The sequence below is a fragment of the Pristiophorus japonicus genome, chromosome 8 (assembly GCF_044704955.1).
Source record: "Pristiophorus japonicus isolate sPriJap1 chromosome 8, sPriJap1.hap1, whole genome shotgun sequence".
Classification (NCBI taxonomy): Eukaryota; Metazoa; Chordata; class Chondrichthyes; family Pristiophoridae; genus Pristiophorus; species Pristiophorus japonicus.
This window is the reverse complement of record NC_091984.1, coordinates 25696078-25709417: the sequence shown is the minus strand read 5'-3', so window position 1 is coordinate 25709417 and position 13340 is coordinate 25696078. Positions and strand designations below refer to the sequence as shown.

Genomic DNA, 13340 nt, shown 5'->3' with positions numbered 1-13340 from the left:
TGCAGGCTAGCTTTAAGTAGTGCTAGGCACTCATGTCATTGGGCCCTCTGCTGATGCGTCCAGTCAATGAACAGCGCGGGGAGTGCTGGCTGCACACAGCAATCATGGAAATGAGTAGGCAACACAAAGTTGGGGTCCTGCCTGTAATGCAATCAACAGGCATGGGTTCATTGGGCATCATGATCCCTGTGCCCATTTTGATGGTTATCTAATTTAACCCTTGATGTTTTTGACATAACATTCAGAGGAGTCAGAGAGGTTTCAGACGGTTAGAAGGCTCTTGATCAAGAGGGAAGTTACAGGAATTCAGGGAAACTTTTAAGTTTGGAACTACTAGGCAGAGATAGGTAAATAAGATAAGTCCAAAAGACAAAATACCACGGATGCTAGAAATCTGAAATAAAAACAGAAAATGTTTCTCTCTCCACAGATGCTGAATATTTCCAACATTGTCTGTTTTCATTAAATAAGTGTATCACTTGCATGTAAGAGCTAAGTTTCTGAGAACAGAAATAAGGCTTGTTCTACTAAGACAGAACAGACATCAGATGGAGGATGAGATGCTGCAATGACAAACAAATATTAATTGCATTGATGTCTTGGAGGCAAGGAAAAGTATCAGACAGGGAGATGAGACAACCAACTCTACTATGCAGACTCATAATGATGTAAGTTATTGTTTAAGCTTCTGAAATTATTGCTAAAGCTGTGAGCTTATTAGTAATAAGAGCCTAGCTGATACTTTTATCCTAATACACCTGAACTGCATGTGGCAACCTCCCAATTTGTTATCTCTATCTAAATAAATTGCGTTCTCTTCATGTTTAATATTAAAATCCTGCTAACTTTATTATAAGGGTGTTAATAAAGAAATGTTAGTTCATCATTTCATGGTCTGACTTCCTCGTTGATGATTTTGGCAAGAAGCTGTTAACTTATTCACTCACATATAGTTTATATATTGCTAGTATAAATGTTAATATATTTTAGGCCGTTTAAAATAAGATGGTTCAAGTGAACCATATTTAGTAATTCCCTTGATGTGGAAAGTTAATCTTCAGGTAGTTCTTTAACAAGGAATTAAGGTGAAAGGGTTAAGAATTTGTCTCCTTATGAGGTCTATGGGTTTACAGATGCGAGTGTTGTTCCAGCTGCATCTGGAGTACTGCATTGTCTTGTTCTCATGACATAAGCTAGGGCTCTTCAGCCTCAAAAACAAATTTCCACGGTGGAGCTTATAGATCTAGAAGATACTTAACAGAATAAACTATGTAGGCCCAAAATAAAACTTTTATATATGGTATACAAGAAGACACAAGTTCAGTATTGTGAAGGGCAGATTTAAGACTGATGTCAGAAAGGATTTTTTTGTACATCGGTTAATCAACAGCTGAAACAGGTGGTCAGGAAGGATGTCTGAGACCAGAACAGGATGCAGTAATGGGAAGATTATCTGGAAGGATGAGATAAAATGGACTGAAGGGCCTTCTTTATTCAGGCCTATGCTGTGGTGTCAAAAGTTAGGTTTGGTTGTATATTCAGAAATTAAAATACATAAATAATTAAAAGGTATCAATCATTTATAAAGATAAAATAAAGGGTAATATTTCAGCTCCAGACTATCAGATAATTCTGACTTGGTCAGAAGTTAAAAAATGAGTTGAAGATGGTTCCTGTGCCTGCATCTCCACTATGAGCTCCTATCAATGCAACATGGCCATCCATTTCCCCTTTCCTTTCCCCTTGTTATCTACATAGGTTCAGGTCTATACCTCTATGCACTGCTGGCTTCTCAGCTTTACTCTGTTGCTATTTTAGGTCCAGGACAAAAATTTCCCATCTCCTAGGCTGAAGACCATTTCTCTGCTGGCTTCTTGACTTACTGTGATCGCTACCTTTGCCACCAATTTCTACTAAGTCTATATTCTATGCTGGATTGCCTCTGTGTCAGTCCTGGTCTGCTTCTGCAGGTTCAGTTTTCTGCAACATCACTGGGAATTCACTCTATGCTGAGCTATTTTTTATCTGGTCTTGCTGGTTCCTAACCTGCTCCATATTTTGCCCCCTTGCTGCTGAATGACCTCTGCTTTACAGCTTTCTGTTTGCTGCCTATGGCCATTGACTCCACTCATCCTTCAGAACTCCTCTGGACTTTGCCAAACGGAGTTGGACTGGCTCCTCAAGCTCCTACTGCTGATCTTGATCTTGTGCACTTCTCACCCTCTTGCAGCTGTTCCTTGGAACAGCTTTCTCATCTGCACTGATCCTGTGGATTTATCTTTCATCCTCTCCTGGTGCCATGGACTATGCAGCTCTTGGTCCTTGGCTCTCACACCCACAGCCCATCACTCCTCTGCTGGTATACCAGATGCGCTGGTATGCACTGCTAACACCTGAGGTCACTATTCACCTCCATTGGACACCTGGATCAACCTCTACTGGCTCATGATCAACTTTTCACTTTTCTTAAGTGTCAGCCATGGCTCAGTGGTAGCACTCTTGCCTCTGAGTCAGAAGATTGTGGGTCCAAGCCCCACTTGAGCATATAATCCAGGCTGGAACTTCAAAATTGTCATCTTTCAGTTGCAACGTTAAAATGATTCCCTATCTACCATCTCAGGTGGATGTAAAAGAACCCATGGCAATTTCGAGGAAGAGCAAGGAAGTTCTCCCTGTGTCCTGGCTGATATTTATCCCTCAACCAACATCACTAAAACAGATGATCTAGTAATTTATAAGGACATAAGAAATAGGAGCAAGAGTATGCCATACGGCCCCTCGAGCCTGCTCCGCCATTTAATACGATAATGGTTGATCCGATCATGGACTCAGGTCCACTTCCCTGCCCACTCCCCTTATCTCCTTATCATTTAAGAAACTGTCTATTTCTGTCTTAAATTTATTCAATGTCCCAGCTTCCACAGCTCTCTGAGGCAGCGAGTTCCACAGATTTACAACCCTCTGAGAGAAGAAATTTCTCCTCATCTCAGTTTTAAATGGGCGGCCCCTTATTCTAAGATAATGCCCTAAGTTCTAGTCTCCCCCATCAGTGGAAACATCCTCTCTGTATCCACATATCATAATCTTATCCCCTCATAATCTTATATGTTTCGATAAGATCACCTCTCATTCTTCTAAATTCCAATGAGTAGAGGCCCAACCTACTCAACCTTTCCTCATAAGTCAACCCTCTCATCTCCGGAATAACCTAGTGAACCTTCTCTGAACTGCCTCCAAAGCAAGTATATCCTTTCGTAAATATGGAAACCAAAACTGCATGCAGTATTCCAGGTGTGGCCTCACCAATACCCTGTATAGCTGCAGCAAGATTTCCCTGTTTTTATACTCCATCCCCTTTGCAATAAAGGATCAAGATTCCATTGGCCTTCCTGATCACTTGCTGTACCTGCATACTATCCTTTTGTGTTTCATGCACAAATACCCCCAGGTCCCGCTGTACTGTAGCACTTTGCAATCTTTCTCCATTTAAATAATAACTTGCTCTTTGATTTTTTTTCTGCCAAAGTGCATGACCTCACACTTTCCAACATTATACTCCATCTGCCAAATTTTTGCTCACTCACTTAGCCTGTCTATGTCCTTTTGCAGATTTTTTGTGTCCTCCTCACACATTGCTTTTCCTCCCATCTTTGTATCGTCAGCAAACTTACACTCAGTCCCTTCTTCCAAGTCATTAATATACATTGTAAATAGTTGGGGTCCCAGCACTGATCCCTGCGGCACCCCACTAGTTACTGATTGCTAACCAGAGAATGAACCATTTATCCCGGCTCTCTGTTTTCTGTTAGTTAACCAATCCTCTATCCATGCTAATATATTACCCCCAACCCCATGAACTTTTATCTTGTGCAGTAACCTTTTGTGTGGCACCTTGTCAAATGCCTTCTGAAAGTCCAAATACACCACATCCACGGGTTCCCCTTTATCTACCCTGTTCGTTAGATCTTCAAAGAATTCCAGCAAATTTGTCAAACATGACTTCCCCTTCATAAATCCACACTGACTCTGCCTGACCAAATTTTGCTTTTCCAAATGTCCTACTACTGCTTTTTTAATAATGGCCTCCAACATTTTCCCACCCACAGATGTTAGGCTAACTGATCTATAGTTTCCTGCTTTTTATCTGCCTCCTTTTTTAAATAGGGGTGTTATATTTTCCGTTTTCCAATCTGCTGGGACCTCCCCAGAATCCAGGGAATTTTAGTAAATTACAACCAATGCATCCACAATCCCTGCCGCTACTTCTCTTAAGAACCTAGGATGCAAGCCATCAGGTCCAGGGGATTTATCTGCCTTTAGTCCCATTATCTTACTGAGTACCACCTCCTTAGTGATTGTGATTGTGTTAAGTTCCTCCCCCGCTATAGCCCCTTGAATATCCATTTTTGGAATATTGTTAGGGTCCTCTATCGTTAAGACTGATACAAAATATTTGTTCAGAGTTTCTGCCATCTCCATGTTCCCCACTACTAATTCCCCGGTCTCGTACTTTAGCCACTCATTTCATTTATTTCATTTTATTTCATTGCTGTTTGTGGGAGCTTAATGTGTGCAAATTGCCTGCTGCGTTTCCTACGTTACAGCAGTGATTACATTGTCTGTAAAACGATTTGGGGGTGTCCTGGGGCCTTGAAAGGTGCTGTATAAGTGCAAGTTTTTCTTTCTTCTTTCTTCGGCCCTCTGTTTCCACTGGATAACCTCCAGCAATGTACCCATTGATACTCTGTCCCTCGAACATCTCCTGGATTCACTCACTCTCTATAATTAGCTTGAATGTGATCACTTGTTTGTCAGTGCTTCAAGCTGAGTCCATCCTGTCTACAGTCAGCTTCATCTCATCACATGACCTAAGACTTTAACTTTGGACTATGTCATATTGTCTCCTTCCTGTCCTCTGTTTATGTTCAGGACACATCTCTTCTAATCTCTGAAATTCCTATATAACCCGAGTTCCCTCTGTCCATTCATGTGTGCATTTTGGCTGCCACTCTGGATTCAAATTCATTACTTCTATCTCTCTTTTATTCCCTTAACCCCTTTTGGGCCCTTCTCCTTCCTGTCACCATCATGCTATCCTTCCTTTCTCCCCTTTTGGGTATTTTGGGTTAACTGGATATCTCCAATCCCTATCCCAACCCATAACTACTACTTTGTCTTCCTACTCTCCTGCCCAGGCTTGAATCCTCTTCAGATATGCCCATGGCTACATTCTTGATATTTTCTGAAGCGGCCATTAATATACCTGTCAGCAACCCCAATTGGCTATCCTCTTCCCTCACTGGTTTTCCTACTCAGCAGGCACATTGGGGCTAATCTCACCAACATTTTTCCTTTCCCCCTTGGCCAACCCCACTTCCTTCTGTTTCTTCCCTGACAAATGCTCTCTGACCATCACTTACCATTGCACTTTTAAGCTGCCAAGTGTCTAGCCTTCAATTTTCCATTCACCACAGTACTTCTGCAGCTGTTGATCTGCTCAACCACTCCCCTCACCTACATCTTTGATGCCCTTGTCCCTGCCTGCAAGATCTTTACTCTCTCAAAACCTGCTTGTTCCCCCTTGAATGGCCCTCATCTTTCCTCTCTCATGTTCAAGGTTGCAGCCTTGAGCGTATCTGGCACACAACTGGTTTAACTGTCCATCACCAGATCTGGCTGGACCATATCAAGTGCTATTGGGCCTCTGCCAAAATCACCCATCACGCCAGGATCATCCTGGAGAGCAAAGATAACCCCAACTTCTTTTCTCCTTTACCATGCATTTCCTTAAACCCCTCTCTCCTACTCCCTTCACACTCATGTCTAATAACAAGTGCGAGGAGTTCATAGTTTTCTTTGTCACTAAGACTGGGATCATCCCTTTAACTGCATCTCTCTTTCTCTTGCTCAACAAGCGAAACCTCCCACCAGGCCTCCAAATCCCCTAGCTCTGATCCTATGTATTATTCTAGTTTCCCTCCTATCACCCCTCAGGCGCTCTCCTAGCTCATGAGACCCAGCTTTGCTCCCTTGTCCCCATTCCTACTAAACTGCAAACCACATAGCTTCCCTTCCTGGCCTGCATTCAGGTTGACATTGTGAATGGTTATCTCTCCTCAGTTACTGTTCCCCACTTTCAAAACCGTAGTCACCACTCCCCATCTTAAAAATCAACCTCGATCCCTCTGTCCTTGCCAACGACCGCCCCATCTCCAACCTTCCTTTCCTCGGCAAAGTCCTCGAATGTGCTGTCACCCTCCAAATTCATACCCATCTTTCCTACAACTCCATCTTTGAATCTCTCCAATCAGGTTTCTGCCTTGTAACACAATCGAAATAGCTCTGATCAATTACCGATTACATCCTCTAAAAGTGGTATATTTTCTTTCCTCGTCTTCCTCGACCTCTCTGCAGATTTTGACATGGCTGACCACACCATCCTCCATTGTCCAACTCAGCGGGACTGCCATCTCTTTGTTTCGCTCTTTCCTATCCCGTTAAACATTGGGAAGACTGAAACCATCGCCTTTGCCCCCTACCCCAAAGTCCGTATCCTTGCTATCAATTCCATCCTTCTCCTTGGCCACTATCTCTGTCCATCTGGAGCACTGCATCCTGTTTTGGGCACTGAACTTCAGGAAAGATATATAGAACTTGGAAGACATATAGCTCATTTTCATCAGAATTATACCAGGGCTTAAGGGGTTAAATTATGAAGACAGGTTGTTTAGCCTTGGTTTGTTTGTCCTTGAGTTTAAATAGTTGAGGAGTGATGTAATCGAGGTATTTAAAATAAGAGAGATTAGATAGGTATTTCCTCTGGTCGGGGAAATCCAGAACAAAAGGTTATAATTTTAGGAATGAAATCAGGAAGTACATTTTCACACAAAGGGTAGTATAAATCTGGAACTTTCACTCAAACGGCTGTGGATGATGGCTGAATTTAAATTTTCAAGACTGAGATTGATAGATTTTATTAGGTAAGGATATCAGAGGATATGGAACACAAGTGGGTACATGGAGTTGAGGTACAGATCAGTCATGATCTAATTGAATGCAGGAACAGGTTGAGAGGCTGAATGGCCTACTCCTGTTTTCCTGTTCCTATGTCTCAGGTTGGCCCAGACTACTCACAAACATGTGTCTTATTTAATTCCAAGCTGAGCTTCTGACCCATATCTACTTCATCACAAAGACTGCCGACTTCTACCTCCATAACATCGACCACATCTGACCTTTCCTCAGCCTATCTGCTACTGAAACTCATCCATGCCTTTGTCGCCTTCAAATTCAAATATTCCAATGCTCTCCTGGCCTTCCATTCTCCGCCCTCTATAAACATATCATCAAAAACACTATTGCCCTTATTCTTTCCCACTCACCCATCACTCTGGTAGTTGCTGACCTACTTTAGCTCCTAGACTCCTTACACCTCCAATTTAAAATTCTCATCCTTGTGTTTAAAGACCATTACGGCCTCACCCCACCCTATTTCTGCAACCTTTACCAACCCTACTACCCATTTGAACTCACTGGCCGCAAAATTTGGGGGTTGAGCGCTGGCTGTTCAGGTCGGTTTTGATGATAAAATGGCGGCCAACTCGCTTCCGCCCAGTCCCGGCGGTTCCCATGGCAGCCACCATTTTGGTGCTGCCGTTCCCAGCGCTCAGTCCATATATTTAGATTAGGCAGATCACGGCATCAATGAGTGTGCAACGCTTATTTGTTGCACAATCTGCCATTTTGGATGTCGCCACTACATTTAACACCCTCTCCTAATCATGACCAGTTCAAATGTGTTCAGCAGCAGGAAGGAGCTTACAGTAGCGCTATTTAAAGGGATTTAAAAAAAAAATCGTTCATGGGATGTGGGAGTTGCTGGCAAGGTAAGCATTTATTTCCATCCCTAATTGCCCTTGAGAAGGTAATGGTGAGCCATCTGCTTGAACCGCTTGGTGAAGTTACTCCCACAATACTATTAAGTAGGGAGTTCTAGGATTTTGACCCAGTGATGATGAAGGAACGGCGATATATTTCCAAGTCAGGCTGGTGTGTGACTTGGAGGGGCACTTGCAGGTGATGTTCCCATGCGCCTGCTGCCCTTGTCCTTCTAGGTGGTGTAGGTCGTGAGTTTTGGAGGTGCTGTCAAAGAAGCCTTGATGAGTTACTGCAGTGCATCTTGTAGATGGCACACACTGCAGCCATGGTGGTGGAGGGAGTGAATGTTTAAGGTGGTGCATGGGATGTCAATCAAGTGGGCTGCTTTGTCCTGGATGGTGTTGAGCTTATGGAGCTGCACTCATCCAGACAAGTGGAAAGTATTCTATCATGCTCCTGACTTGTGCCTTGTGGATAGTGAAAAGGCTTTGGTGAGTCAGGAGGTAAGTCACTCGCTGCAGAATACCCAGCCTCTAACCTGCTCTTGTAGCCGGTCCAGTTAAGTTTCTGGTCAATGGTGACCCCCAGGATGTTGAAGGTGAGGGATTCGACGATGGTAATGCTATTGAATGCATGGGGTGGTGGTTAGACTCTCTCTTGTTGGAAATGGTCACTGACTGGCACTTGAGGCGCAAATGTTACTTGCCACTTACCAACCTAAACCTGAATGTCGTCCAGGTCTTGCTACATGTGGGCACGGCCTATTTCATTATCTGTCGAGTTGCGAATGAAAACACTTTAATGCTGACTTGCTTTTTCAGTTCTACTGGCTCAGTTTAAGTTTGTGCAACTGTTTGGAGCTTTCTAAAGTTGGTTAAAGTTGCTGAGGTGACAGTGAGTGTCACTGCAAGTGGAGAACCTATTGCTTCTCATTTAAAGACTTCTGCACACACCACTTACTCACAGTCATGGGGGCTCTACTTGCCGTCCCCCTCGCTTCGAGTTTGAAAAGGAGATGGAGCAAAGGCAGTTTAGAAGAGGACAAGATTCTCGCAGAGGGAAGAGGAGGAGGGGCAGGAGAACTCTCAGCAGGAGGCCTTACCCGCCTCGGGTCCTCAGAGAGCACTTCTCCTGCCTGCACTTAAGCCAGGAGCAGTGTATTAGGAGGCTCTGCTTCACTAAGAAGGTGATCACAGAACCCTACACCTCTTGGAACCAGATCTGCAGCCTCAGAGCAGAGCGATGACGGCTCCCCCGTAACCGCAAAGGCTACCATTCACTTAATGTACAGTTGTTGTGCGATTACATCCAGCGCATTATCTGCGCCTGCTATCCTGGCAGTAGTCATGATGCCTTCATCCTGTGCCAGTCGATGTACCAGCAATCTTCCAGCCACCACGCCAAACCCAAGGGTGGCTGCTCAGAGACAAAGGCAATCCACTCTTCAACTGGCTGACGACTCCCCTCCATAACCTCACCACTCGTGGCCAGCACTCATATAATGGCAGCCATGCTGCCACGAGGAACGTCATCAAGCAGACCATCAGGATGCTCAGGCAACCGTTCTGCTGCCTTGATCGCTTGGGAGGAGCCCTTCTGTACTCGCCGGAGTAGATGTCCCATTTCGTGGTGGTCTGCTCCCTGCCCCACAACTTGGCCATCACGAAGGCACCAGGGGTTCTGGGACCACCTCAGGAGGAGGAGGAAGGGAGGTAATCCCCATTCCAGGCGGGCTGTCTGAGCGGCTAATCAGACTCCGATTCCAGTGAATGAAACTCCAGATCCCCATTGTTCACCACTTCCTCATCATACCATCCCTCCGTCACGGAACATCACAGCGTCCTCCTGGGCACAAAGCTGAAATGTGAGCCACCACAAAACAAAATTCATAAATTTATTAAATTCAAATCAAAAGAATAAAGTCAACTAGGCATCTTTATGCATTTCCTAAGTTGCCTGCCTTTCATGTGCCCTTTCCTACTCTGGTGTTCCTACAAAGTGCTCCCCCATGCTGCAGCATATCTAGCGGGCCACATTATTCGTATGCCTGACACAAGACCCCCAAAGCAAGCGCTCTACTTGGAACTCCTACATGACAAGCAAGCCCCACGTGGGCAGAGGAAAAGTTTCAAGGACACCCTCAAAGCCTCCTTGATAAAGTGCAACATCCCCACCGACACCTGGGAATCCCTGGCCAAAGACTGCCCTAAGTAGAGGAAGAGCATCCAGGAGAGCGCTGAGCACCTCGAGTGTAGTCGCCGAGAGCATGCAGAAAACAAACGCAGGCAGTGGAAGGAGCGTGCAGCAAACCAGACTCCCCACCCACCCTTTCCTTCAATGACTGTCTGTCCCACCTGTGACAGGGACTGTAATTCCCGTATTAGATTGTACAGTCACCTGAGAACTCACTGTTAGAGTGGAAGCAAGTCTTCCTCGATTTTGAGGGACTGCCTATGATCTTGAGTGGAAGGCTGCTGACTTTGTGTGGGAGACTACAGATGGCCTTACAGGATGACCTCGAGCAGCTCTGGACCTAGAAGGCACGGCTGTAGATTGCACCACCTCGGCAAGGGCAGCATCAGTCTGGGCTGGCTGGCATACAGGCAGCAGCAAGGGTACTGATGGACTGACAGTGGTGGGAGCAGGAATGCTGTCATCTGTCTTCATGAAGGAAGACACAAATAACCTTCCAGAAATACTAGGGGACCGAGGGTCTAGTGAGAAGGAGGAACTGAAGGAAATCCTTATTAGACGGGAAATTGTGTTCGGGAAATTGATGGGATTGAAGGTCAATAAATCCCCGGGGCCTTATAGTCTGCATCCTAGAGTACTTAAGGAAGTAGCCCTAGAAATAGTGGATGCATTGGTGATCGTTTTCCAACAGTCTATCGACTATGGACTGGAGGGTAGCTAATGTAACACCACTTTTTAAGAAAGGAGAGAGAGAGAAAACGGGTAATTATAGACCGGTTAGCCTGACATCAGTAGTGGGGAAAATGTTGGAATCAATTATTAAAGATGAGTTAGCAGCACATTTGGAAAGCAGTGACAGGATCGGTCCAAGTCAGCATGGATTTATGGAAGGGAAATCATGCTCGACAAATCTTCTAGAATTTTTTGAGGATGTAACTGGTAGAGTGAACAAGGGGGAGCCAGTGGATGTGGTGTATTTGGACTTTCAAAAGGCTTTTGACCAGGTCCCACACAAGAGATTGGTGTGCAAAATTAAAGCACATGGTATTGGGGGTAATGTACTGACGTGGATAGAGAACTGGTTGGCAGACAGGAAGCAGAGAGTTGGGATAAACGGGTCCTTTTCAGAATGGCAGACAGTGACTAGTGGGGTGCCGCAGGGCTCAGTGCTGGGACCCCAGCTATTTACAATATACATTAATGATTTGGATGATGGAATTGAGTGTAATATTTCCAAGTTTGCAGATGACACTAAACTGAGTGGCGGTGTGAGCTGTGAGGAGAACGCTAAGTGGCTGCAGGGTCAATTGGACAGGTTAGGTGAGTGGGCAAACGCTTGGCAGATGCAGTATAATGTGGATAAATGTGAGGTTATCCACTTTGGGGGCAAAAACACGAAGGCAGAATATTATCTGAATGGCGGCTGCTTAGGAAAAGGGGAGGTGCAGCGAGTCTTGGGTGTCATGATACATCAGTCATTGAAAGTAGGCATGCAGGTTCAGCAGACGGTGAAGAAGGCAAATGGTATGTTGACCTTCATAGCTAGGAGATTTGAGTATAGGAGCAGGGATGTCTTACTGCAGTTATACAGGGCCTTAGTGAGGCTTCACCTGGAATTGTGTGTTCAGTTTTGGTCTCCTAATCTGAGGAAGGATGTTCTTACTTTGAGGGAGTGCAGCGAAGGTTCACCAGACTGATTCCCAGGATGGCAGGACTGACATATGAGGAGAGACTGGATCGACTGGGCCTGTATTCACTGGCATTTAGAAGGATGAGAGGGGATCTCATAGAAACATCTAAAATTCTGACGGGACTGGACAGGTTAGACGCAGGAAGAATGTTCCCGATGTTGGGGAAGTCCAGAACCAGGGGACATAGTCTAAGGATAAGGGGTAAGCCATTTAGGACTGAGATGAGGAGAAACTTCTTCACCCAGAGAGTTGTTAACCTGTGGAATTCCATACCGCAGAGTTGTTGTTGATGCCAGTTCATTGGATATATTCAAGAGGGAATTAGATATGGCCCTTACGGCTGAAGGGATCAAGGGGTATGGAGAGAAAGCAGGAAAGAGGTACTAAGGTGAATGATCAGCCATAATCTTATTGAATGGTGGTGCAGGCTCGAAGGGCCGAATGGCCTACTCCTGCACCTATTTTCTATGTTTCTAAGACAGCAGGTTCTTGCTCATCAGAGCCACTGCCACTCCCCCGGGACATCGCCTCAGCAATCCTAGTAATCTGTTGGGGGACAGATTGCTGGAGTGCTGTGAGACTCTGCAAGTCCCTTTCGACACAAACCCAGCAACGATGGCAGCAGTCTGTGCCTTCACTGCAGCAGAGACATTGGGTCGCTTCCGCCTGTGCTGCAATGGAAGCTGCAACACACCCACCAGATTTGGGTCCACAAGATCGCTCATGGAATTGGCCATCATTTCCAACCTGAAAATCATGGGCTCCAAGCTCTGCGCAAAACCCCTTGCAATGTTGGAACCGGAATCTTCCATGCTCCTTCATACTGACAAAAGACTCTCTGGCAGGCTTGCCATTGCATTTAGCATTTCTGTGTGCATGCCTTCTTCTGAAGCCGCCCTATTGAGGTCATCATCTGAGCCCTGTGGAGCAGAACACATGCATTAGCGCGTCCTCTGGTGAGCTGGCACCCGAGCTACCCTTGAGTCTGCAGCCCACTTGTGCCGAGTGACTCACCATGCGCCGATCCCGCCTCTATACTACCCTCCAAATTCCGCGCAGTACTATTTTCTGAGCTGGTGTCTGTGTGTCAGATGCAGTGCTGGTGTGTGTGCTTTTCCTCCATCAATGTCTTCCTCATATTCAGGAACAGGCTAGGCTGCTGGCAGTTCTTGGGTATCTGAAAGCAGAAAGGCACAAGGGTCGAGTTGTGGTGAGGAGAGGGGAGAAGCAAGATAGCCATGCTTATGTCATCAACAGCTGTAAGTGAGAAGAGATTATGGGATGAGGGGGAAGTGGGATGCGAGAAGAATAATTAGGTATGAGCATACCGTCATCATCAGCAATGCTTTCAACTTCTCTGCTCGCCACGGATTCTGTCACAGCCCCTCCAATTATTTGCTACACTGATTCCTCCAGGTTGGTTAGGTTCTCAACCTTCGCTTGGCTATCTCCCTCTGCTGTTGCTCCCGGTGGTTATGAGCTACCTTTGCCTGCAAGGGTAAGGGAGGCATGTCAGTGAGTGTAGTATAATGTGTTTGGGTGATTTGCTGCTGTGGCTGAATAGCTGGCAGTATGTGC

At 45.4% G+C, this 13340-nt stretch overlaps 1 protein-coding gene across 1 annotated transcript in view; it reads left to right on the top strand.

The window, feature by feature from the left end:
* Positions 1 to 13340, top strand: part of tgfbr3 (transforming growth factor, beta receptor III) — a 285519-nt gene that overhangs the window by 33727 nt on the left and 238452 nt on the right. The window contains exon 2 of the mRNA XM_070886589.1: positions 431 to 668. The gene's annotated coding sequence lies outside the window, so the exon portion shown is untranslated. The remainder of the gene's footprint in view (positions 1 to 430; positions 669 to 13340) is intronic.